Source organism: Pongo pygmaeus, chromosome 4, assembly GCF_028885625.2.
Source record: "Pongo pygmaeus isolate AG05252 chromosome 4, NHGRI_mPonPyg2-v2.0_pri, whole genome shotgun sequence".
Taxonomy (NCBI): Eukaryota; Metazoa; Chordata; class Mammalia; order Primates; family Hominidae; genus Pongo; species Pongo pygmaeus.
This window is the reverse complement of record NC_072377.2, coordinates 92,456,371-92,483,826: the sequence shown is the minus strand read 5'-3', so window position 1 is coordinate 92,483,826 and position 27,456 is coordinate 92,456,371. Positions and strand designations below refer to the sequence as shown.

Here is a 27,456-nt window from a genome sequence, read left to right as displayed (position 1 = left end):
ACTCTCTTTCCCCAACTTCCACTCTAGTTTATCTCTCTACCTTTCTTACTTTTCTCACTTTTTCTTCACATCCTGTAATCTTTTGTGTTTTTTTGTTTTGTTTTCTTTTTTCAGTTTAAAAATCTGTTGAGCCATTGACTAAGAATAAAACATATAACTTGAAATAAAAAGAAGCCTTATAACTAAAAGAGGTCGTGGAATTTTAGGTAATTTTTCTTAACCTATTCCTCTTTGTTTTGGTTCATTCTGGCTGCTATAAGAAACTATCATGGATGGGGTGGCTTATAAGCAACGGATATTTATTTCTCACAATTCTAGAGTCTGGAAAATCCTAGATCAAAGTGCCAACAGAGTCCATGTCTAGAGAGCACCCACTTCCTGGTTTATAGACAACCATCTTCTTGTGTCCTCACATGGTGTAAGGGGCAAGAGAGCTCTCCGGGGTCTCTTTTTAAGAGCACAACCCCATTTATGAAGGCTCTACCCTCATGACCTAATCATCTCTCAAAAGCCCCACTGTCTAATCACATTAGGAGTTAGGATTTCAACATATGAATTTGACAGGGACACATTCAGTCTATAGCACTCTCCTTCCCCCCAAATTAAGAGGCTGGCCATTATGTTTTTTCCTGGTGCTTATTTTGTAATAAATGCTATAATTGGCCAAATTAGATTGTGAATGCATTTAATGACACTACCTACCCTTTCATACCTACGTGTCATCTAAGGCCTATTAAAAGACTTTTTAACCCCCAATACTTGAAAATCTCCCTTTGTTTATTGGTAATATGAGAAATATATGATATCATGATTGTAGCATTAAACATGTTTTAGGGTGATTAAAAAATAGATATAAGTAATACTCTCAGGAGGCAGAGGTGGAAGCCACAAAATGGTTTGAGAAAGAAGCCAAAGGGTGAGGAGTGTGTGAGTGAATCATCTGTCACTGAACCTGCACATTCTCACGTGCAGTAAATATTAATACACCTCTTATGAGTCTTATGGTGTGATTTTATTAATGATTTGAAAAGTTTAGAATTCATGACACAGAATGTAGATTTTCACATACAAATATGAAACTATATTACAAAACATTTTGCAATACCCATTCTTTCAGCCTCCTTTAGAACTTAGAACTTTCCCTTTCCTTTCTTACATGGTAATTCTCCCAAGCTTTGCTAGGAAACCAGCTGGATAGTTAGTTGACCCTCAAATGTTAATGAGTATATTACTTATTCAACTAATTTTTATTTTAACAGGAGTATTTAAACACAGTTGTTTCCTGTGAAACAACACATTAATACTGAATTATTGTTGGTGAGAGGGGTATTTTTGGACTGCCTTAAGTTTTGCCCACAATATTTAAAGGCACTGGTGTTTGGACTGTCCCAAGTCTACTGCCCCAGGCCTGACTTTATCTGATTAGGCCAGGTTCATATGCGAGAAAACAACTACATCTGCACAAAGAAAATGGGACCCTGAGTCTAAACATTATAATGAGCTCTGTCACAGCAACTATGTATGAGTAGAGTATCCTGGTTCTGAGATCTAACAATCTGGATCTGAATCTGGGGCGCATTACTTACTCTTTGTGTGACATAAGGCAAATTACTTGTCTCTTCTATAAAACTGATAAAATGTTAACATCTGTCTCAAAAGATTATTGTTGAAATTCAATGAGTTAATAGCTATCAAGTGCTTAGAATAGTTCCTGGCCCTTAGTAAATGTTTAGTATCAGCTATTATTATATGAGAGATACCAATAGAATATGTTTGGATTTCTCATGTGGATAGCCTCAGGTCTAATTCATTTATTTGTTCCTGCCATGTTACAGTCAATTTAGAAGCAGTTTAAAACTTGACTCACATTAGGTATTATTCACATAATGAATGTTGGTTAACAGTTATAGTTTTCCAAATTATGCTTATGAAATTGAAATACTGGACAGGGTATCTGGGTTACAATAATATAAAGGTATTATAAATAGTTGAAAATAATCTACTTCTAGGGACACATTTTAGCATGAATTTCCCAGTGAATTTTAGAACTAAGTGTATGAAATCACGTTACATGAAAAAAAGTGACCCTCAATATTTCTGAAATAAAAATGATTATGAATAAATTAAAATAAAACACTCATTGTGCACAATCATCCTTTATATGAGTCAAAATATTTAGTATTGTTCCACCTTCTATAGTTTCTTGCCTCATACATAGCTGAGTTACTAGATATGAATTTAAGTACATGAGTCAGGACTCTTTCAGTTGCCAGAAACCAAAACACAAGTCAAAATGGCTTAATTCAAAGAGAAATGATTTATTTACTCATGCAACTCAGAAATCCAAGGGACTGACTTCAGGTATGGTTGTAGTAGTAGTATGTAGTAGTCTTTCAATTCTTCTTTCCTCTATATAGAATTCATACTGAAGTAGATTATCCTCAGGTTATGATTACAGCATGTTTAGACTTACATTCTCATGCCAAAAAAACCAATCACAGCTAAAAGTTCTTCTGAAAGTTCACTGAAATGATTTACTTTCAACAGACTGACCTACCTCACATACCTATCTTTGAAAATTCACTTTGGCCAGTGGATAGATTAGGCTGATTTCAGTCCTAGGGTGTTTTGTCTTTGGAGTAGGAGAGGGTGAGATGGTGGGGGTTGCGCAGAAGGGTGTTTTTCCAAGGTAAAATCAGGGTCTTGCTGTCAGAAAAGGGAGTACTGGGCAGGCAAACCCAATAGATGCTACAGGGGTGGTAGATCCCTGGCACTCTTCCATCGTTGCTTCCTTCTGCATCCTTGGAAGACATCCTAAATTGATCATGGTACTCTTTACAAATCAGCAGACTTACCCTTGGAATCATTTTCAAGATGATACTTCAAGCAGATCTAACCTGTGGATATAAACTGACACTCTCATTGAAATCTATTTGCCAGACCTAGTTTAGACAAAAAAATAAACCAGGCTATAAGTCTTAATATTTGATTTAATGGGCTTGTATCTCCTGCCTTAGGTTGGGTTTCCTAGACAAAGACCCTGAAATGAAGATTTGAGTGCAGTACGTTTATTGGGAGTAATCTTGGGAAGCAGGACTGGGAATAAGGAATACCACTGAAAGTGCCAGAACTGGGCTTGCCCTTTAGAGTTGTCTCAAACTGAGGCAAGGGGCCAAGGCTTTTATCCATGTTGGCCACCTTTGTGTGCAGGCTGTCATCAGGGAGGGGGTGGAATCTTGGGAGAGGCAGCTGCCCTTGTCACAGGGTGATCCCATATGGAGGGACACACTGTGAGCCGCCAGCAGTCAATACTGCAGGCAGTTGGGGTTCTAAGCACAGCTGACTAGTAGAGATGAATGGGACTAGTTACATGGATTTAAGAATAATTATACATTTTCAGTGTTTTTTTTTTTTTTTTTTTTTTTTGAGACGGAGTCTCGCTCTGTCCCCCCAGGCTGGAGTGCAGTAGCGCGATCTAGGCTCACTGCAAGCTCCGCCTCCCGAGTTCACGCCATTCTCCTGCCTCAGCCTCCCGAGTAGCTGGAACTACAGTCTCCCACCAACACGCCCGGCTAATTTTTTGTATTTTTAGTAGAGACGGGGTTTCACCGTGTTAGCCAGGATGGTCTCTATCTCCTGACTTCGTGATCCGCCCGTCTCAGCCTCCCAAAGTGCTGGGGTTACAGGCGTGAGCCACTGTGCCCTGCCGATTTTCAGTGTTTTAATGAAGATATTATTTGCCTCAATAACTACTGACTTTTTGTTTTATTTTCCTTTAACCGAATTCCTTGGGTATTGTTTTTAAACCTGCAGTTTGAATAGAGGTGACTTTGTCAGCAAATCCTCTGAAGTATGTTCTGACAAATGGTAACGTTAGATACTCTGTAGGCACCTATCTTCCTTTGAGGAATTAAGAGTTATCAATCTCTGTAAAAAGATTGTTCAAGACTGAATAGACAATGTGTACAAGTACTATGTAATAGTAATATTGAAGGTAATCAGAATTACTGGGTTAGAAGGAGAGAATTAGGCATTTTTGACAAGAAAGCAGTAGAATTTATGCAAGAAAGGATAAGAACAATAAGAAAGGTTAAAAAAAGAAAAGAAAGAAGCAAGATAAGTGGGATTGCTAAAGTCTAATTGTGTAGGGAGTGGCATAACACATAGTCAAGGGCTGCTATAGATGTAACACAAATTTTTGAACGACATAAGCAAGGTTCATTAATATCATAAATCTAAAAAGCCAGTTAGGACTTTAGCCATCAGAGAGTGATAGCTGTAAGACAGACGAAAATATTTACATATGTACACATGTGCCCTAAAACTTAAAGTATAATAATAATAAAATTTAAAAAAGAAAATATTTAAAGGATTCCTCCCAAAACATTCCTAATAAGTCTCAGAGCAAGATTTTGTTTGAATAACGACCAGCAAAACTCAACAGCTCATTACTATCAACAAACACAATTTTGTGTTAACAGAAAATGGCTATAAGTTAAACAGCATTTGTAAATTATAATAAAAAAGAAATGATAAGTTTAAAAACAGAAGCATCTGGGAGCATGGATGACAAGTTTGATAAACTCTGATGGAATAAACAAAATAGTAACTTACAGTAGCATTTAGAGTTATACATTTTAGACTATTAGGGCTGGAAATGGCCCCAGAGATCAACCAGTTCAACTCTGTTGGTTTTTTAGTTGAAGAGAGGGAGAAAACAGGTCTAGAGATGTTAGATGACTTACTTAAGGTCACTCAGCTAGCGGGAAAGCCTGGACAAGGAAACTGATCACAGTATATCTAGTGTAAGCTCAGTGCTTGTCACTGTGCACTGTATAAAAGCAAAAGTGTATGCTACCTTTCCTGTCCTCAAGGAGTCTGAAATCAAGCTTGATCTTTGCCAGACAAACATACATATTCATCTCTGGGTATGTGTCTCAAAAATTGAAGGAATGGCAAATTTGGGTGTAGGACAGTTATGAAATTACCTGTAGCCTCTTTTTTTTTTTTTTTTAGGTTTAATGTGTTTTCATAGTAAACTTACAGGAACAGCACAGAAGACAGACAACATTAAAAACATGTACTTGCATGTAGTACAACTCAGAAACGTTTGGTGAATGGATTAAATCTACTGTATGATAAAAATGCTACAAACACCATTTAGTTGCAGTCAATAGGAAATTTACTTGTTTTTTTAAAGAATCCAAATGCTGGCATTGTCCAGAAAAATTTAACACGTTTATTTATAATTATAAAGTTGAACCACTGAAGCTTGTTCACTGAAACGTTTTGACTTGCAATAACGCTTTGTGTTTCCGCATAATATTAAAAATTCACATACGAATGAAGATGGAAAAACTGCTAATCCCTGATTTCTATTCCCTATTTTTTCCACTCGCAATCATAAATTTAGGTACCTTCTGACCCCATGGGGGGGAAAAAGATCTACCATTAAGAACTAACGGGAAGAAGAGAATTTTTTTTTAGAATGAAATGTTTCCCATCATAGTGGATTTTTAAGCACGTTCTCCACGTGTGCGGCATGCTAGCTGGATGTCTTTTGGCATAATTGTTACACGTTTGGCATGGATGGCACACAGGTGGGTGCCTTCAAAAAGGCCAACCAGTTAGGCCTTAATTGCCTCCTGCAAAGCACCAATAGCTGCACTCTGGAAGCACAGATCTGTTTTAAAATCCTGAGCAATTTCTCACACCAGACGCTGGAAGGGAAGTTTGCGAATCGTGCCTCCGTACAAGGCCTGTAAAAATGCAGTGTATTCGCCCGTCCAGTAGAGGGCGCACTCTTGCAAAAGGCTTTTGTAGCCAGTTGCTTCCCGGGTGCTTTACCACCGGTGGATTTGCGTGCAGTCCGCTTTGCAGGAACCACGGTATAAAGACCTCCTTGCTTAACCCCCTTCTTCGGCTGGAGCTCAGCCAAGCGAGAGGCGGCGCTAGCATTAGAGGGCGACGGCGGCGCGGCGGCGGCATCTGTAGTCTCTTAATGTAAAAAGTGTTATTTACAAACTCTCTGAACTGGGCACAGGAATAAAATTCGATTACCCCAAAAGTTTTGGGAATTGATGGGTGTACTTGGAATTTTGAATGTTTAAATATTTTTTTTCCTTTCTTTCTGGATTCTCAGAACTCAGAATCCACCCAAAACCAGTCTCCCAAATTGAAATTTTCAATGTGGCTCTTGCTTGAGAAACATAATGCCTTAGAGCTATCTTAATGCCTGTTCATGATCAGTGAATTTTTTAAGTGAGAATGTGGGAAGAAGGATCATCTAGAAATATACCTGAGGAAAGAGAAGAGGTCTTTGGCTTGTGAAAGAAAAAAGTCAGTAATTTATTTGAATTTTTTGAATATGAGAAAATTTTAAGTGCTTTGAAAATCTGTTTTTTAAAGTTTATTCATTCATTTATTTATAAATATTTATTAAGGCAGACATTTTTCTAGATGTCAAGAACACAGCAGTGAACCAAACAGACATCAGTATCTTCCCTCAGTAGGCTTATATTCCAGTTGGGGTGAGAAACACAATAAACAAATAAAGAAGTTAAACATATAATATGTCGGATGGCTAACAAGTGCTATGTAGTGAAGGGGATCAGGGCTTTGGAGCACAGATTGCTATTTAAAATTGTGCATGAGGGCAGTTCATCTTCACTGAGAAGATGACGTTTAAAGAAAATTAAAAGAGATGGGGAGGCAAGCTGTGTAGCTCTCTGGGGGAGATAGCGTCGCTGGAGGAAGAGTGCTGCCGGCAGACGAACAGTATGTTCAAAGCTCCGAATGGAGCATGCTTCAAGTTTTGAAGGGGCCAGTGCAGGTGGTGCAGAATGAGCAGGAGATAACATCAGAGGAAAATGGAGCATCATATTATGTAGGACCTTGAAAGTCATGTAAGGACTCTGGCTTTCTCTTTTTCTTTCTTTTTTTTTTTTTTTCTTGAGACAGAATTTCACTCTTGTCGCCCAGGCTGGAGTGCAGTGGTGCAGTCTCGGCTCACTGCAACCTCCGCCTCCTGGGTTCAAGCGATTCTCCTGCCTCAGCCTTGCGAGTTGGCTTTTACTTTGATAGAGATAGTAAATCGTTGGAGTTTTGAGCTAAAAAAAAAAATCACTGGAGAGTAATGATGTGGGCTGATCTTTATATGAAAAAGAATATTGTGGGCTGCTGTGTTGACAATATCCTGTCCCGGTCTGGGGCAGAAATAGGAGACCAGCTCGGAGGCTACTACAGTAAGATAAGAGCTAACAGTGGCTTGAAGCCAGCTGGTAGCAATTGAGATGGCGAAAAGCTGTCAGAGACGTGGACATACTCTGTAAATAGAGCTGACTTGTTTTGTTAATGGATTAGATGAGAGAAGTGAGAAAGGGAGAGGAGCCCAGGATGGTTCTAAGATTTTTGTCTTGAACAATTGTAAGATTGGAGTTGCCACTTGCTGAGATAGGGGCAGTGGGAGGAGCAGTTTGGGAAGGTGGAAGGCTAGAAATTTGGTTTTCAAATTTGGTTTTGCTCTGTCTTGCACTCAACAATGTTGAAAACCAAATTTCTCTTGCCTTGCTTTGCGATTAAAAGTAATTGAAAAAACCACAATTACTTTTGCACCAACCTACCTAATATTGGTTCTTAGTGTGGCTTGCGATTTGCTATGTGTGTGACTATGTGAAAAAACGACAATCTTAACAGCTTGAAATAAACTAACTTCGTATCAGTTTTGGCCAAGACACCTATCAGAGGCTTTTATTTATTATTTATTCTTTTCCATTTGATTTTTAAAGGGATATTTACTCTGGATATAAAATTCTGAGTTGACAGAATTCCCCCAACACCCCCCTGCCATGCTCATGAGTACTTTAAAGACATGTTCATTGTAGAAGCTTTTTATTTTATTTTGTTTTTCTGGAGAGTGTAATAAAAGATTTGGGATTTACAATATTTAGTATTTACATTTAAACGGAAAGATTTATATTTTATGCAAATCAAGGTCTTTTTTTAAAAAGCCCAGAATGCGGCCGGGCGCGGTGGGTCACGCCTGTAATCCTAGCACTCTGGGAGGCTAAGGCGGGCGGATCACGAGGTCAGGAGATCGAGACCATCCTGGCTAACACAGTGAAACCCCATCTCTACTAAAAAATACAAAAAAGTAGCCGGGCCTAGTGGCGAGCACCTGTAGTCCCAGCTACTCGGGAGGCTGAGGCAGGAGAATGGCGTGAACCTGGGAGGCAGAGCTTGCAGTGAGCTGAGATAGTGCCTCTGTACTCCAGCCTGGGTGACAAAGCGAGACTCCCTCTCAAAAAAAAAAAAAAGGAAAAAAAGAAAAAAAGAAAAAAGAAAAGCCCAGAATGCCAGGAAAAATTTTAAAATATACAGTTATTAATGGTAAGATAGAAATAATAGAATCAGTCAAATGTCAAAGGGATTAATGATAAATTAATTTTTATTGTATGATTTTAAAGTAAATCCCAGGTAGTAAATCTTTTCACTCATAAATACTTCTGTGAAAATATTTATGTCTGAAGAACATGTTTTATTCACTTATTTATCTAGCTACAGTTTTTAGTTGCTATCCATGTACTACCACTTAGAAGGCTTTATCTGTCTACAGTGTAGGTATAAGAGATTCTTAAAGCAACTCTTAAGAGTTGCTCTAAGTCAGGGGTCCCCTGACTCCCAGGCCACAGACTGGTATACCCACCCTCTCCACCTTCCCCGCCCCGGCCATCATGCATGGAATAATTGTCTTCCACGAAACCAGTTCCTGGTGCCAAAAAGGTTGGGGACCACTGCTCTAAGTGACAGCAATAAAGTTACATAAAAATTCTTCAGTGAGGTTACACTATACATATTAAAATAAAACATTTCCTCATTCAGTCTTGTGTGAAGTACTTGAGTTTTATAGGAATATTTGTGTAAATATAAGTTATATACATCTTTGAAAAAGTATGGCTTCTGCACAACTAATTGAAATGCAGCTCAGCCTATGTCTGCAAATGAACTGAACTGGGAGATTTAAAATATTTTAATATTCTGTTTAAGAAAGCAATAAATTTTAAGTGATCCAAAGAGAAGTTTCTGGATGGGAGATATTTTTAAAATATTTAAGTGGAAATGAATTTTTAGCTATTATACAACTTTGGAAAATTAAGAGATTACTTAAAAATATTTTGCCCAATAGATTGATTAATATATATTTATCTTTCAGCTGCCTACACAATTCAGTTGCGCAGATTATCATCACATTTTTAAGGCCTATAAGAAAAATTTGTTTTAGCCAAGAATATTCCAAAAGATATTGAAAGAAGGGCATTGATTTCAGCTATTCTCAGATACTTCAAACTGATCTTTGTGGTACATCAAGGATTTATTTTGGAAAGGACATCATAGGCTTGCAGGTCTGGAAGTGCCCATAAGGGTTCATCTAGTTCATCATGTCAGTCTAAGGATTATTAAAATTGCCAGATACAAAACCAGCTATAATAGGCTGGTTTTCCAACCTGTGAACTCTGGAGAACTCTTCTAAAGGCAGAATCTCCTTTTCAAAGATATTAAAAATAGGGTTCTTCCTCATTTCACTTTTGCTGAGTCCCCAACAGTGGTGGTGTGTTTTAAAGGGTCTCCTCACAATACTTTAAACCCTTAAAAGAGTTTAGAACTTAAACTTCAAATAATCTTCTCTTTGTCAAGGTCTTCTGGTGTTCTTCAAATAATAGTCCTTTGTTTAAAGAAAATCAGACTTAAACTTGTGCATTAAGTGATTAAAGTAAAAGCTCATTATTATGTTTTCCCTGTTACTTCACCTCTGATCTTTCAACTATGACCTCTGCTTTTGATCCATTTCCAAAGTATTAAAATATAACCATTCTAAAGAACTAGCCTCTGTAATAGCACAATCGCCAACATGTCCTTTGGCTATTTCCAATTATTCAGGCCTTGTTCTTCAGTTTTAAGACTACCTAGTATTTTTTTGGTTCACTTCGTATCAGTGGTTACCCAACTTTCTCTCTCAAGGGACTCTTTCAGCATCTAATTACTCTGAATGTTGAAGTCATTAAAACATTAAAAACATTCTGATTTTTACAACTATGCTTATAGAAGAAAATAAGCAAAAAAAATGAAAAAACTGGGTAGAGGATAAGTGAATATTTCCAAAGTATTCTTGAATATTGTTGCAATGTCAACAGTCACAAATAAGTATATATACATAAATCTATGTAAAATACTACAATGGATTAAAAATAGCAAGCATGTTAAAATCTCAATGATTTTAAAAAGCATACTCATTAGTCGCTCCTGATAACAAAGTTACTGTTCTGAAAACTGATCCAAAAAGATAAATAATTTTAAAAAATCTATTTCTCAAATTTGAGAAGTTTGAAAATGCTTTCTGTCAGTTTCCACCAAATACCAAAAAAGCTCCTTTCCTTCATCCTCAGCATTCCACATGTGTTTTATATATGCCACAATTGCAGTGTGCTGGGGTTCTAGGGTCTTATAAGATCAATTTTGGAACATTTAGGGACTTATTAATAAATATTATTATTAGTAATGTATTTCAATAAAACATTAGTGGTGCTACTTTTAAATGAAAACATGAAATTTTTTTTTAAAGACTATGTATCCACGGATTAAAAAAAGTAGGGCCAAATGTGGAAGAGTAAGGATTTCACTGGTATTTTCTTCCAGTGCTCACTAGACCCTCAAAAGGTCTTTTTCATTCCTTGAAGCCTGGTCCCATCTCAAAATATCTCAAAAATGCCTTAGCATCTTATGGAGGAATGTATTTTAGCTTAAATTTGCAACAGACTCTTAGACATTAAATTACTAGAGCTTTGGACTATGCACTTCCATGGCATCAGGGCATTGCTATACATTTTTGCTTGTTTGTTTGTTTGTTTTTGTAAATGGGTGATGTTGACACCTCCTACTCCAAATTAAATCTACATTATGATGAATCCTGATCCAGGACATGTCTCTATCCTAATCTACCTAGCTGCCTATACTTCCTCTTACTGTTCTCCTTGCTGGTTTTGGCTCTTATCTCAGCAGGAATTCTATGGCAAACTTCTTCTAGAACACATTTCTTCTTTAAAAAGGAAAAGACAAGCTCCTACTCTACTTTTGCCCATCCTTGACTGTAAACACATTCACTTACATTCAACAAGCATATTCATTTAAAATATTTATGTCTGCAAACTTTCAGATGCAGCTAAAATACTCCTGTCTTCAAGGAGTCTTCATCTAACTCCTTACGTGGAGTTAACTGCTCCCATTCTCTTGTACAGTCATGGAACTTGATTTATAACTGTATTACAGCATTTACTGTGCTCTTTAGTCACTTATTCACTTTATGGTATAGATCTCATTGGATGTGAGCTGTTCAAGAGCAGAGGTCATGTCTTATTTATCTTTCTCGTTAGCATAGTCCTGACCCTTGGTAAATATTCATTAAAAAGTTGTTGAAAGAATAAAAGAATTAATGAATGGATAAATAAATAAATAAATGGCCTTGTATACTTTGGTTGCCTCGCTGCCAAATAATTCCTTACTTGTTGTTATGGCATTTTTGTGTGCTTGTTTTCATGGATACTATGCTTTTACATTTCTTAAGTAGAAATTTGGTCTTTAAATAAGTAGCCCTAATTCTTAATTTCCCTTTAAATTCTACTTGAATAACCCATGCTTTAGTAAAGCACTATAGGAACTTAATTTTATGTTTGTCTACACTAGAAAATCCTGACTGAATTGCCACAAAAAGGCAAAAATTAGGGTTGGTCAAGGAAATGACCAAATCATTTGGTTTGTTTTATTAGAGTTTGCCGTCCACACAAACATTTGATTTCTAGTTTATTTGTAGTAGCTTTTTCCCCCTCTTAGTAAACATCTGGTAATCAGAAGGAAAGCAGCAATCTCGTAAGTAATATAAATGTGGAAATGTTTTCCACCAACTTGATAGGTGAGGAGTCTGGGGCCAAATGGTGATACTTATTTTTTGACAACCTCAACTTTATTCTGCCTTTCCTTCTTCCCTACTGTCCTGGCTAGTCTTTCCTTCCCTCCTTTCCCCTCCCACTTCAAAGGATCTCATTTTGGTTTAGTGGATAGTGTGGGTTGGGAGGTCTAGTTCTGTGAGTCATAGTTTCCTCATCTTTAAAGAGAGATAATAGATCCAGATGCTGATGAAGATCAAATACCTAATGTGTAAGAAAATCCTCTGTGAACTCCATGAAACTACATAAATCTGAAGGACTGCTATTTTTAATTTATTAGAGGCATCACCTGTAGAGCCAGAATTCGGTAACTTCTATTTGTATCTTTCTGTGTTCTTATGATGGTAACTAATGCAATAATCTGGTCTTGTAATAAGGATGTGTTTAGGGTGTGCCCTTGGGGCATTTTAGCAATAGCCACTTGAAGAGGGTGTCTCTTTCTCTGTTTTCTAATCCTGAAGAGCCAGGCTTACAGGCATGGAGGACAGTGGGATGACAGTGACCGTGGGGCAGGGAGGGATAGGCAGTGAGGGCACGTGGAGACACAGGCAGAAAGCCACAGAACACACCTACACCCTGAGATGGCTCTATGGTCAAAGTACCAAGGCAGTAATTAGACAGTTTTCTTTTAAACAAAATTAATGTATACAGATTAAAATGGAAATTTATGTTGTAAAATAGCCATTTAAAAATTTAAATTATTAGGTTAGAAAAACATCTCAAATTAAAATAAGCTTGTTCATAGAATTCCTAACCTTACAATTGAAAGGAGATGCCTTCAGTTTTAAGTAGGTAAGTTGAAAGTAGGTTACTTTTCAAGACTATTCATGGAAAGCCAAGGGTGAAATCTAACATTCTAAGTGGGTTGCCTACTAGAGTGTATACTGTGCTGTCTTCACTTTTAGGTGAGAAACTATATGATTAAAGAAAGATGTTAAAGAGACACATGATGCACATGTGTGTACACTGCACACATATGTACTCACATATATAAGGCACTTGTTAAGAGATATGGGAATGATTGAAATTTTATGTTAAGTAAGCTCAACTTTTATGTTCTTCCAGATGATCTTAATTATTTGTGTACTATAAAATTAATAATATTTCTATTGTCAATTTTAAAACAAATATTTTGGAAAAAACTAATTTGGGGAGATTGCAAAATATCATGGAAAATATATTCCTTAAACTTCAGTACACTAGATAGTTCAAGAAAGGTGAAAAATGGCAAGATGATAAGAGTGATAAATACAAATAGAGAAGCAGAGAACCCCAATCCTTAATCTTTGCTATTTTGTCAAGAAATTGTTTCTTTATCTTTAGAAATGTCCTCCGGGCTAGTTCATGAGTGTCGTAAGCATTAATATTTTCCAATACATTTATTTAGCTTTACTGTCCTCAAAAATGGGCGCTATATAAAGAACATTAGAAATATATGGTTTGCGTAAAAGGAAGTGGAAAAGTGGGAAGAATCACTTAAATAAATGTCCTGCCTCCTAGGTAAGGTCAGGGAAATTTTGCTTATTCCAGTGTCATTCTTTAATGTTATGGCATTGCAGTTCATTGTCTTGTTAAATCATTTTGCTTCTAGACTCTAACTCTCAAGTGATGAATGGTCAGTAATTATTCACCAATTTCTTAGTCACTTTTTATCCTTAGCATTTTGCTTGATACGTAGTAGGTGCTCCATTAATGAATTTTAAATGAATGAATAAATAATCTTTTATATACTTATACCAATTTTATGCACATTGTGTCAGTTTTTCTTACCTCACTTTGTATGTGTGATTATCATCCTGCTTTTGAAATGGTAAAATTAATTTTGTGCTTCTTCCAAGGTATCCTGGTCTGAGATGGGAGTTCCGACTAAGATCAGTTCAAACTAAGCCAATGTTAGATTATTGTTTAGTCTCAGAGGAGGCAGACACATCTGCTGGTGGCCATTTCAGCCTTCTTCTTTTCTCCCTCCCTACTTGAAATCCTGTCCCTTGCCTCCCATTACCTCTCTGATCTCACCTTCTACCAGTATCCCTCTTGCTCACTCCACTCCAGCTACGCTGGCCTCCCAGCTGTTACTAAAACACTCCAGGTATGCTCTGGATTAGGGCTTATGTAAGTTCCTTATATGGAAGCTGGGCAGATGGGCAGGAGACAGATCACAGAGGGCTCTGAATGCCATACCAAGGAGTTTGAATTGGTGGTGTGCAGCCCATTGAAGGACTGTAAGTAGGAGAATGACAGAATCAGATCAATTGTATTTGCATTTTAGAAATATCACCCTGACTGTGATGTAGATGCTAGGGAGACTGACGGAGAAAGTGAAAGGCTGTTGAAATGGTCCAGGTAAGAGACGATGACAGCCAGAGCTAAGGCAAAAGCGGTGGGAAGTCAAAGGAAGTGACAGTGACATATTAACTATCTGGAAGGCCCTAGAACTTTCAAAGTAGATGTTTGAACTTTTAATATTATTATTATTCTAATGAGCATGTGAATCTTGGTTCTATTTATCCAAATAGGTAAATAGGAGGAAGACATATTATTGCATTGAAGTGACTATGAAATTTCAGTAAGTAGAAACCCACTAAGTCATTGGATGCATAGGCCTGGATCTATAGATTTTGGAAGTCATTAACATAAAGGTAGTTGAAGCCATGGATGTAGGATGAGAAGTAGGCTGCTGAAGGAAGAACCCTACAGAATCACAACATGTTGGGAATAAAAAGAGAAGAGATAAATGTGGTTAGAAAAAGAGAACGCATAATCCAAGATGAAGAAGGAGAACCAGAGGGAATGGGTCTGTGAAAGCTAAGAGAGGAGAGAATGTCAAGGGCTCATTCTTGTAGTATAGTTTGACGTTGGGTAGCGTGATGCCTCCAGCTTTGTTCTTTTTGCCTAGGATTGTTCTTGGCTAGGAAAGCAGCTACTGGATTTGACTTGTGGGAGTTCACTGGGGCCTTTAGGGAGAGTAGCATTGCTCTACTTACCCAAGTGTAAGGAAATTCTCAAGTCTTGCCTCAGTGACCTCGGGCTCTTTGAGGGAGTGGAAGAACCCAGAGTGACTTGCATAGGATCACACGGCTGATTTGTGGCAGAGTTGAGCTGAAATCCCCTCTGCATTTCTTGTTTTGTTCTTTGCCTTAGAACTAAATTGTTAGATGTTTGAAAGGACTCAATAAACCAGGCCTAATAGATTTAGTAATAGGACATGTCCTTATTTCCTTTCTTCCTCACTCCCACTCTGACCTGACCACGTTTGATTCATCTGTAAATTCTGTTGACTATTCCTCCAAAAAATATATCCTTTTAATCAGTTAACTTTCTCTACTTCCACCACCACGACTCAATTTTCTCTTGCCCATGTTATTCTAGTAGCCTCGTGACTTGTCTCAATGCTTCCACTATGCCCCTTCTATTGTCCATCTTCTCTTTCATGATCAGATCATGTCACTATCTTGCTTAAACATTCCAGAAGATTTCCCATAACACTTAGAATGAAACCCAATCTCTTTAAAAGCCCTACATGGTCCCAGGTACTGCAATTGTTGCCCACATTTAGGACCGTGCCACCTTCCACTTTCTGCCTCATTATTGTTCCAGGTACTATCTTTCTTTCTGTTTCTTAAACAACGCAGGGCATTTCTGCCTCGTGGCCTTTGCACTTCTGTGTCCTCTACCTGAGTGTTTTTTCCCCAGATTTTCATTTGGCCACTCCTTTTCCTCATTCAGCTTTCAGATTAAATGCCATCTGCATAGAGAGGTCTTCCTTCTCATCCTAATCCCTCCATTTGGTCTTATTACCACAAAATCTGTAGCGCTTCTTATCACTTTTTGAAATTACATTGCATATTTATTTGTTTTTGTTTTTTACTTTATTGTGTTTATTTTTTTCCTTCAACTTTTATTTTAAGTTCAGGGGTACATGTGCCAGATGTGCAGGTTTATTACACAGGCAAATATGTGCCATGGTGGTTTGCTGCACAGACCATACCATCACTTAGGTATTAAGCCCAGCATCCATTAGCCATTCTTCCTGATGCTCTTCCTCTCCCAATGCCCCTTCCAAGAGGCCCCAGTGTGTGTTGTTCCCCATCACGTGTCCATGTGTTTTCATCCTTTAGCTATCACTTGTAAGTTAGAAAGTGCAGTGTTTGATTTTCTGTTCCTGTGTTAGTTTGCTGAGGATAATGGCTTCCAACTTCTGACAATAGGAACATGTCCTATGTTACTACAAAGGACATAATCTCATTCTTTTTAACGGCTGCATAGTATTCCATGGTGTATATGTACCACATTTTCTTCATCCAGTCTATCATTGATAAGCATTTAGGTTTATTCCATGTCTTTGCTGTTGTGAATAGTGCTGCAATGAACACACATGTGCATATATCTTTATAATAGAATGATTTATATGCCTTTAGGTATATACCTAGTAATGGGATTCCTGAGTCAAACGATATTTCTGCCTTTAAGTTTTTGAGGAATCACCACATTGTCTTCCACAGAACTAATTTACACTTCCACCAACAGTATAAAAGCATTCCTTTTTCTCTGCAACCTTGTCAGCATCTGTTGTTTTTTGACTTTTTAGTAATAGTCATTCTGACTGGACTCAGATGGTATCTCATTGTGGTTTTGATTTGCATTTCTCTGATGATCAATGATGCCGAGCTTTTTCTTCTTATGTTTGTTGGCTGCATGTATGTCTTCTTTTGAGAATTGTCCATTCATATTCTTTGCCCACTTTTTAATGGGGTTATTTGTTTTTATCTTGTAAATTTGTTTAAGTTACTTGTACATTCTGGATATTAGACATCTATTAGATGTCTATAATGTAGACATAATAGATTGTGTAGACATAATTTGTCAGATGGATGGATTGCAACAATTTTCTCCCATTCTGTAGGTTGTCTTCTCTGATGATAGTTTCTTTTGCTGTACATCTCTTTAGTTTAATTAGATACCATTTGTCAATTTTTGCTGGAGTTGTAATTGCTGTTGACGTTGTCATCATGAAATCTTTGCCCGTGCCTGTGTCCTGAATGGTATTGCCTAGAGTTTCTTCTATGGTTTTTATAGTATTGGGTTTTACACTTAAGTCTTTAATCCATCTTGAGTTAATTTTTGTATAAGGTGTAAGGAAGGGGTAAAGTTTCAATTTTCTGCATATGGCTAGCCAGTTCTCCCAACCCTATTTATTAAATAGGGAATCTGTTCCCTATTGCTTGTTTTTGTCAGGTTTGTTAAAGATCAGATTGTTGTAGGTGTGCAGTCTTAATTCTGAGTTCTCTATTCTCTTCCACTGGTCTGTGTGTCTGTTCTTGCAGCAGTACCATGCTGTTTTGGTTATTGTAGGCTTGTAGTAGTTTGAAGTTGGGTAGCATGATGCCTCCAGCTTTGTTCTTTTTTCTTAGGATTGTTTTTGGTTATTCAGGCTCTCTTTTGGTTCCATATGAATTTTAAAATAGTTTTTTCCAATTCTGTGAAGAATGTCAATGGTAATTTAACGGGAATAGTATTGAATCTACAAACTACTTTGGGTGGTATGGCTATTTTCATGATACTGATTCTTCCTATCTATGAGCATGGAATGTAGTTTCATTTGTTTGTGTCTCCTCTGACTTCTTTGAGCAGTGGTTTGTAGTTCTCCTTGAAGAGGTCCATCACTTTCCTTGTTAGTTGTATTCATAGGTATTTTATTCTTTTGCAGCAATCGTGAATGGGAGTTCATTCATGATTTGGCTCTCTGCTTGCCTGTTGTTGGTGTATAGGAGTGCTAGAGGTTTTTTGCACATTGATTTTGTATCCTGAGACTTTTCTGAAGTTGGGTATCAACTTAAGAAGCTTTTGGGCTGAGACAATGAGGTTTTCTAGATATAGGATCATGTCATCTGCAAAAAAGATAATTTGACTTCCTCTCTCCCTATTTGATTCCCTTTATTTCTGTCTTTTGCCTGATTGCCCTGGCCAGAACTTCCAATACTATGTTGAACAGGAGTGCTGAGAGAGGGCATCCTTGTCTTGTGCTAGTTTTCAAGGGGACTGCTTCCAACTTTTGCTCATTCAGTATGATATTGGCTTGGGTTTGTCTTTTATTTTGAGGTACATTTCTTCAATACCTAGTTTATTGAGTTTTTAACATGAACGGATGTTGAATTGTATCAAACGCCTTTCCTGTGTCTATTGAGATTATCATGTGGTTTTTGTCTTTAGTTCTGTTTACGTGATGAACTACATTTATTGATTTGCTTATGTTGAACCAACCTTGCATCCCAGGGATAAAGCCAACTTGATCGTGGTGGATAAGCTTTTTGAGGTGCTGCTGGGTTTGGTTTGCCAGTATTTTATTGAGGATTTTTGCGTTGATATTCTTCAAGGATATTGGCTTGAAGTTTTCTTTTGTTTTTGTATCTCTGCCAGGTTTTGCTATCAGGATGAGTCTGGCCTCTTAGAATGAATTAGGGAGGAGTCCCTCTTTTTCAATTTTTTAGACTAGTTTCAGTGGAAATGGTACCCGCTCTTCTTTGTACCTCTGGTAGAATTCAGCTGTGAATCTGTCTGGTCTTGGGCTTTTTTGGTTGGTAGGCTATTTATTACTGCCTCAATTTCAGAACTTGTTATTGGTCTATTCAGGGATTCAATTTCTTCCTGGTTCAGTCTTGGGAGGGTGTATGTGTACAGGAGTTTATTCATTACTTCTAGATTTTCTAGTTTATGTGCATAGATGTGTTTGTAGTATTCTCTGATGGTTGTTTGTATTTCTGTGGAGTCAGTGGTAATAACCCCTTATCATTTCTGATTGTGTTTGTTTGATTCTTCTCTGTTTTCTTATTAGTCTAGCTAGTGGTCTATCTATTTTATTAATTTTTTCAAAAAACCAGCTCCTGGATTTGTTGATTTTTTTGAAGGGTTTTTCATGTCTCTCTCTCTTTCAGTTCAGCTCTGATATTGGTTATTTCTTGTCTTCTGCTAGCTTGGGAGTTTGTTGGCTCTTGGTTCTCTAGCTCTTTCAGTTGAGATGTTCGGTTGTTAACTTGAGATCTTTCTAGCTTTCTGATGTGGGCATTTAGTACTATAAATTTCCCTCTTAACACTGCTTTATCTGTGTCCCTGAGATTCTGGTATGTTGTCTTTTTATTATCATTAGTTTCAAGGAACTTCTTTATTTCTGCCTTAATTTCATTATTTACCCAAGAGTCATTCAGGAGCAGGTTGTTTAATTTCCATGTAGTTGTGTAGTTTTGAGTGAATTTCTTAATCTTGAATTTTAATTTGATTGTGCTGTGTGCTGTGGTCTAAGAGACTATTTGTTATGATTTCAGTTTTTTTTTTTTTGCATTTGCTGAGGAGTGTTTTACTTCCAATGATGTGAACAATTTTAAAGTAAGTGCCATATGGCTATGAGAAGACTATATATTCTGTTGTTTCTGGATGGAGAGTTCTGTAGATGTTTTCATGTCCACTTGATCCAGAGCTGAGTTCAGCTCCTGAATATCTTTGTTAATTTTCTGTCTCAATGATCTAATATTGACAGAGGGGTGCTAAAGACTCCCATTATTCTTGTTTAAGATTCTAAGTCTTTTTGTAGGTCTCTAAGAATTTTCTTTATGAATCTGCATGCTCCTGTATTGGGTACATATATATTTAGAGTAGTTAGCTCTTCTTGTTGAATTGAACTCTTTATCATTATGTAATGCCCGTCTTGGTCTTTTTGATATTTGTTGGTTTAAAGTCTGTTCTGTCAGAAACTATGATTGCAACTCCTGCTTTTTTCTGTTTTCCATTTGCTTGGTAAATTTTTCTCCATCCCCTTATTTTGAGCCTATGTGTGTCTTTGGATGTGAGATGGGTCTCTTGAAGACAGCATACTGATGGGTCTTGGCTCTTTATCAGGTTTGCCATTCTGTATCTTCTAATTGTGGAATTTAGCCCATTTTACATTTAAGGTCAGTGTTGTTATGTATGAATTTGATCCTGTCATCATGATGCTAGCTGGTTATTTTGCAGACTTGTTTATGCGATTGCTTGTATTGTCACAGGTCTGGGTACTTCAATGTGTTTTTGTAGTGCCTGGTAGTGGTTTTTCCTTTCCATATTTAGTGCTTCCTTCAAGAACTCTTGCAAGGCAGGCCTAGTGGTGAATTACCTCAGCATTTGCTTGCCTGAAAAGGATCTTACTTCTCCTTCACTTAAGAAGCTTAGTTTGGCTGGATATGAAATTCTGTGTTGGAAATTCTTTTCTTTAAGAACATTATGGTAGGCAGTCCATCATGAGGTGAGCCACTGCCCATTCACAAAAAAAAAAAAAAAAGAAAAATGAATGTTGAGTATTGTCCCCCAGTCTCTTCTGACTTGTAGGATTTCCACTGAGAAGTCGGCTGTTAGTCTGAGGAACTTTCTTTTGTAGGTGACCTGACCCTTCTCTCTGGCTGTCCTTAACAATTTTTCACTCATTTCAACCTTGGAGAATCTGATCTGATGATTATGTGTGTTGTGTTTGATCTTCTCATGGAGTATCTTACTGGGGTTCTCTGCATTTCCTGAATTTGAATGTTGGCCTGTCTTGCTAGGTTGGAGAAGTTCTCCTGGATGGTATCATGAAGTATGTTTTCCAACTTGATTCCATTCTCCCCATCTCTTTCAGGTACCCCAATCAGTTTTAGGTTTGGTCTATTTACATAATCCCATATTTCTCAGAGGTTTTTTCATTCCTTTTTCTCTATTCTTGTCTGCTTGTCTTATTTTAAAAAGATAGTCTTCAAGGTCTGAGATTCTTTCCTCTGCTTGTTCTATTCTGCTATTGACACTTGTGATTGCATTATGAAGTTCTCGTGTTGTGTCTTTTAGCTCCATCAGGTTGGTTATATTTCTCTCTAAACTGGTTGTACTGGCTTTCAGCTCCTATATTATTTTATCATGAGTCTTAGTTTCTTTGCATTGGGTTACAATATGCTCCTTTAGCTCAGCAAAGTTCGTTATTACCCACCTCCTGAAGCCTACTGCTTCTTTCAGTTCAGTCATCTCAGCCTCAGCCTAGTTCTTTGCCCCTGCTGGAGAAGTGTTGTGGTCATGTGGAGGAGAAGAGACTCTTTGGCTTTTTGAGTTTTCAGCATTTTTGCATTGATTCTTTCTCATCTTTATGGGTTTATTTACCTTTGATATTTGAGGTTGCTGACCTTTGAATGGAGTTTCTATGGGTTCTTTTATGTTGATGTTGATGTTGTTGTTGGTTTCTGTTTGTCTTTCTTTTAACAATCAGGCTACTTTTCCGTAGGGCTGCTGTGGTTTTCTGGGAGTCTATTCCAATCATAGTTGCCTCGGTTTTTCCCATTCCCAGAGGTACCACCAGTGAAGGCTGCAAGACAGCAAAGATGGCAGCCTGCTCTTTCCTCTAGAAGCTCTGTCCCAGGGGGCACTGACCTGTTGCCAGCCTGAACACACCTATAGGAGGTGGCTGGAGAGCCTTCCTGGGAGATCTCACCTAGTCAGCAGGAATGAGATCAGGGACCCACCCAAAGAAGCCATTTTGGCTGCCCTTTGGTAGAGCAGGTGCACTGTATTGAAGGGACCCTTCTTCTTCCTGACCATTTGTATTCTCCAAAGGCAGAAGGCTGGAATGGCTGAGTCTACTGAATCACAGAGATGGTAGCTTCCCCTCTCTCTGGGACCTTTGTCCCAGGGAGAGATCAGAGCTCTGTCTGTAGAACCCTTGCTGGAGTGGCTGAAGCCCCCACAGGGAGGTCTCGCCCAGTGAGGAGGAATGGATTGGTGTCTCGCTTAAAGAAGCAGTCTGGCTACGATCTGGCAAGGCAACTATGCTCTGCTGTGGGGGGCCCTTTCTTGTCCAGACCACCCGTGTTCTTCAAAGCTGACAGGCTGAAATGATTAAGTCTACCAATCCACAGAGATGGCAGCTACCCCTCCCCCTGGGGAACTCGATCCCAATTCCAGCAGATTTCAGTCTGCTGCTGTAGGCTGGCTGGAATTCTAAGCCAGTGGGTCTCAACCCACAAGCCACTGTGGAAGTGGGGCCCACAGAGTGATGCCATTTGGCTCCCTGGACTCAGTCTCCTTCCTAGGGACATGCATGGACGTATCTCTTGCCTTGCCACAGAGCACAGGGCTGGAATATGCAAAATTTTGGGTTCTCTGTGTGTGCCTGGGTGGCTGCTCTGCCGACTCCACATAACTCCTTGTAACGGACCCAACACCCTGGTGACATGGGCTCATGAGGTGATCTCCTGATCTGCAAGTTGCAAAGATCTGTGGGAGAAGTGAAGTTTCCTGTGTGGGGTCCCATAATCACTCATGCTTCTTTTGGCTGGGGGTGAGGGTTCCCTTGGCTCCGTGCCAATCCGGGGTGGGGCATCACCCAGCACTGCTTCTCTTTGCTTTCCTTGGGTTGAGCTGTTTGCCTCATCAGTCCCAATACGAGAACCCAGGTATCTCAGTTGAAGGTGCTGAATTCACTTGCTCCTTTCATTCCTCTCTGTGAGTGCTGAGGACCACAGCTGCTTCCAATTGGCTATCTTGGTTTCTCCTCTGCTGCTTTTTTGTTTCTTCATGTTATTGTCTTATTTGTGAGACCAGGGACCATATCTATCTTGTTCACCTTGGTATTCCCAGGGCCTAGAATCATACTTGGATTATAAAATAATAACCTACTTTTAAATTATGTTTGCCCTTTGTGTGACACTGTTCTCTGTACCCTGCAGATGATAACGCATTGAATCATATTATTGCTATGAGGTAGTCACAATTCAAACCTACATTTATGAGTGAGAAAACCTAGGCACTGAGTTAGGTCATTAAGGCCCTTGCCTAAGCCAGTAAGTGGCAATGTCAAACTTCAGCACCCATCAGAATCACCTGGGGTCCTTGTTAAGACAGAGGTTACTGGTCCCCCACCTTGGCATCTCTATTTTAGTAGATCTAAGGTGAGTTCCAAGAATTTTTACTTCTAACAAGTTCCCAAAAGATGCTGATGCTGCTGATCTAAGGACCGCTCTTTGAGATCCAATGCAATAGATTTCACAGAGTATTTTCCATATTAGCTGTATTAATACTCACATCCCCATAATCAATTATTATGCCCATTTTATAGATGAAGAAACTGAAGCTTGGAGAAGTTAATTAGCTTTCCCATGGCCAGAGTGGGAATGTGTAGAAAAGCTGCTTGGACCCAAGTCTCCTGGCTCTAAGTCAAGTTCTCTTAGCACTGCCCTAAGAGGTCTTTATATAGTACTGAATTTTTCAGAATGCTGCTCCAATAGATAAATTGTGAAGTCTTTGTGAATTTGGCAGATAAACAAAGCAACCTCCTGGGAACAAAAGAACTTACATCTTCTGTTTCAACTTAATTGAGTGATGAAGATGATTTCTAGACAAGCTGACATGATTGAAATTTATTTGTATTATAATTTAGACGTGCCATAAATGTGATCCAATAACTTTCCCTTGTTATTACCATATTCTAGTCATATGGTAGCATTGCAGGTGAGGTTTATCTAGCTCATACTACTATTAAAGAAGCTTTCTTGCAAAACACAAGTAGAAATTCAGGAGTATTTACTGAAAATTTACAGTATCTTAATATTTATCACTTAATTTTCTAATTAACAAAACACTTGTTCTAAAAGGGTTTTTTAAAAACATCTAACAAATGAGACAATTTCCACTAAAATTTCTGAAGAAGTACTTGAATTTTTTTCTTAGCTAGCAATTCTGTACACCATACACAATTTACAGTGTCTTAATATTTATTACTTAATTTTCTAATTAACAAAACACTTGTTCTAAAAGAGTTTTTAAAAAACACCTAACAAATGAGACAATTTTCACTAAAATTTCTGAAGAAGTACTTGAGTTTTTTTTCTTAGCTAGCAATTCTACACACCAGAGACTTAAAGCTACAAAACTTTGTTTTCTTTAGGTTCTTTCAAGCATTAATATTCTGATGCCATATTCTTATGACAGAGACTAATAAGAAGAGAAAATGGCACACCCTGAATCTATTTTAGTGATGAAGATAGGAGTGGGAAATGGGAAAAACCTACCTTGTTCTCATTACTACCATGCTAAAACTGTCATCAATTGTAATCACTCACTGTAGTCCTAACATAAGACTGTTGGTAACTTCTCTTCAACACAAACTCTGTCTCCTTTAATTCAGTTTGTTCATGAAATATATATGGAAATATATTGATAGTGCTTACATTGATGGCATTTTCTTCACTTACAAAAGCATGTGTTGAAAAGAAGTGATGTCAGTACGTAATAGCAAAGTTTCTGTAAGGTGGTTATTTCTGTTTTATTACCCATGATCTTATGGCAAAGTAGAAAATGTTTCAATCATTTACCTTGACCCATATTTTATAGTCATAGTTATCTATGCAGCACGTTTCTCTTGTCTTTGCCCAGTGTGCAAAAACATCAGTACTCTTCCCCCTACTTTTACCCATGGCCTTATGTCCACTTTTGTTCAGTTTGACTTGACTAATTTGTTTCTTCTGTAGTCTACTAACTTTTCTTCCCTTTCTTCTCCCTCTCTTTCTTCTCCCTCTCTTTCTCTCTTTCTTTTTTCAACAAATAATTATTGGGTCCATGATATTCTAGATTCAGAAAGTAAGGCACTTCGAGTCATGCTAGAGAAGAAAACATGAATGAATTAAAAAGTCCCATGGTTCAGGATGATACATTACACAATGAAGAAGCAAGAAAAAAGTCCACAGAGGTGCAATAAGCATTTGATTGGGGTAGAAATCCCTGCAGACTTGAAGTTTTTAGGATGGCTGCATAAAAAACATTTCAGGTATCTATTGCTGCACACTAGCCACCCAAAATATAGTAACTTAAAACCATAAATACTTATTAATTGTCTTAATCCTACCATCTGGGTTGAGCTCAGCTGTCTTCTGCTTCACTGGTTGTCTGCTGGTGTTGGGATGGCCATGATGACTTCTTCAGTAGTATGTCTGGCACCTCCTCTAAATGGCCAGAACAGATGGCAGCTGGCTGGGCTTCTCTCTCACCACAAAATCTCCTCAGTAGAGTAGCATGATCTCTGCATGGTAGCTCAAGGCTCCATGAGAGAGCATTTCAAGAGGGCATAAGCCACAGTGTGCAAGTACTTATCAAGATTTCACTTGTATTACCCTTGCTCATGTCCGATTGGCCAAAGCAAGTCAGTGTGGGAGGTATGATACTGGGGGGCATGGCTCACTGGGGGCCATCAATCCAAACAAAGCATTTTGAGGGCCTGACTGCATGTGGGGTATGAGGAAAGAAGTCACATATGGAGGATTTCAGCTTGGATGACTAGAAAACTTGTGGGATTATTCATTAGGAGAGAAAAAGTTACATGTGGGAGCTAATTTTAGATGTTAAGTTTGAGACAATGAAAAGGTTTACTAAGCAGAGAAAATATATTGGAATATGAATGTAAGCTGAGGACTGAAGTACTAAACTTTGGAGTCATGTGTAGAAAATAAATAGTTAAAGCTACGTGACTGAATGTGTTCTGAGAAAGATAGAAATTCTACCAACAAACTTTGAGCTATGTTTATAGTTAGAAGTTGGGAAGAGGAAGAGAGCCCAATTAGGAGACAAAGATACCACACATTCCTCATATTTTGTGATACTGTTAGAATTTCTAAACTTCTAGGTGAATTTGGTTCTGATTTATCTGTGGGTAGGATTTAATTGAGAAATAATTCAGTTTTATTTTAGCAACTTCTACTGTGGAACACTTCTAGTGCCTTGAGTTACTGACTTTTAAATGTGTATTTATTAATTATAGCTAATATCTTTGAGACTTTCTCATGGTTCTCAAAGGGTAGAATCATAGTATGAAAACTAAAGTTAGTGATATTGCTTGGCAGAATTAAGTTTTACTTTGTTTATTAATCTCTCTGCATGTTGTCCTGCTTCTGAAAACATCAATGAAATTGTACCAAAGCTTGGTTTCAATGATGAGTCGATTTTCTTCTTATGAAATGGACTTAATGTTAAGGCTGGATCAAACCAAGCACAGGAAATTAAAAGTTAAGTGCAGAAATATTTTCTTGGTATCCACTAACAAAGTAAAATCAGTTTTCAAAGGTAATTCATAGTTTTCTCTGAACCCATTGCACACGTAAATATGAACTGCTGATTGAGGAACTGCTTTCACAAATTCTTTGAGGAGGTGTCAGGAAGTTTTGTATTTAAAAACTTGTGTGAGCACTGTCTTGTTTCACTGAGCTACTCATGTAGGCCTTACATAGGTCCTCTAGTCACATGACCTGCCCAATTCAATGTGACACTCAGGCCCAAACTACTGTGGGCTGGCCATAAGGACCTTTTACACTTCAGCCAGAGAGGATAGGGTAAATCACAGAAATCATTTGGAATATATTATTTTTACTCAATCCTTTGCTTTTAGAGAAAAATGTGGAGGTTAAGAATTCAGTTCAAACTGAAATTAAATATGTCTTGCATTGTTCCATGGCATCACTGATTTTCCCTTTCTCTTTCACTTTTAAATCATTTTGTGACTATCGTATGGAAAACACCTATACATACTTGCTTATCTGAAAGAACATAATGGCCGTGCTATAAAATGTGGTTGTAATGTTATATGTACTGTTTAATAATTTTATTAAGTATGTTACTTGGTTCCCTCCACTTTAGAAAATTTTAAGCATGATACAGGTATGTGTTATATAGGCAATGTCTTCATTAATATACTACGTTGTGACTTAATAAAAAGAGACAATGTTTATTGAGTGCCCGCTATGTCCTGAGTGCTTTACATGTAGGATTTTATTCGATCCTCACAACATCCTTACGCAAATTATTATCCTTAATTTGCAGATTAGGAAACTGAGACAGAGAGACTATGTAACCTGTCCAAGGTAACATAGCTAGTAAGTAGCAGAGCAGGATTTAAACATGCATCTCTGAACTTACAGTCAGAACTTTTAACTACTGTCCAGGCACCAGAAGTTTTATGATATTTCTCTTATTGTGTTCCAATTCCTTTATTTCCTACCTTTTAAAATCTTGACCTGCAAAACTGAAGACAATTCAGCCAGTGGAGCACAGGACATTCACTATAATATTTCCTTGCTATTCTCTCACTATATGATAAGGTGCCACATCTGTAATCAGGTAGTCATTAGTAATAATGAATGCATAGCATGTCAGTACTGTTGTTTGAAGCGAATTTCACATTTTAGCTCATTTAATTCTCATAACATCCCTATGAAATAGGCATTATTATCTCCCTTTGCAGATGAGAAAACAGCACAGATAAGTTAAGTAACAAGCCCAAGATCACTCAGCTGTTACATTAAGTAGCACAGTCAGGGTTCAAATCCAGGCAGTTTAACTCCAGAATTCATGTGTTTAACCACTCCGCATATTGCCTCTTTAGTTTCAGTTTGTTTTCTTCAAAGCTACATCTTCTTTACATAACAATTTT

General features: G+C 37.8%; 1 protein-coding gene across 1 annotated transcript in view; it reads left to right on the top strand.

Annotated features, from left to right (window-relative positions):
• LOC129037431 (androgen receptor-like) overlaps nt 1-27,456 on the top strand; it is a 140,618-nt gene that overhangs the window by 69,458 nt on the left and 43,704 nt on the right. The window lies entirely within an intron of this gene.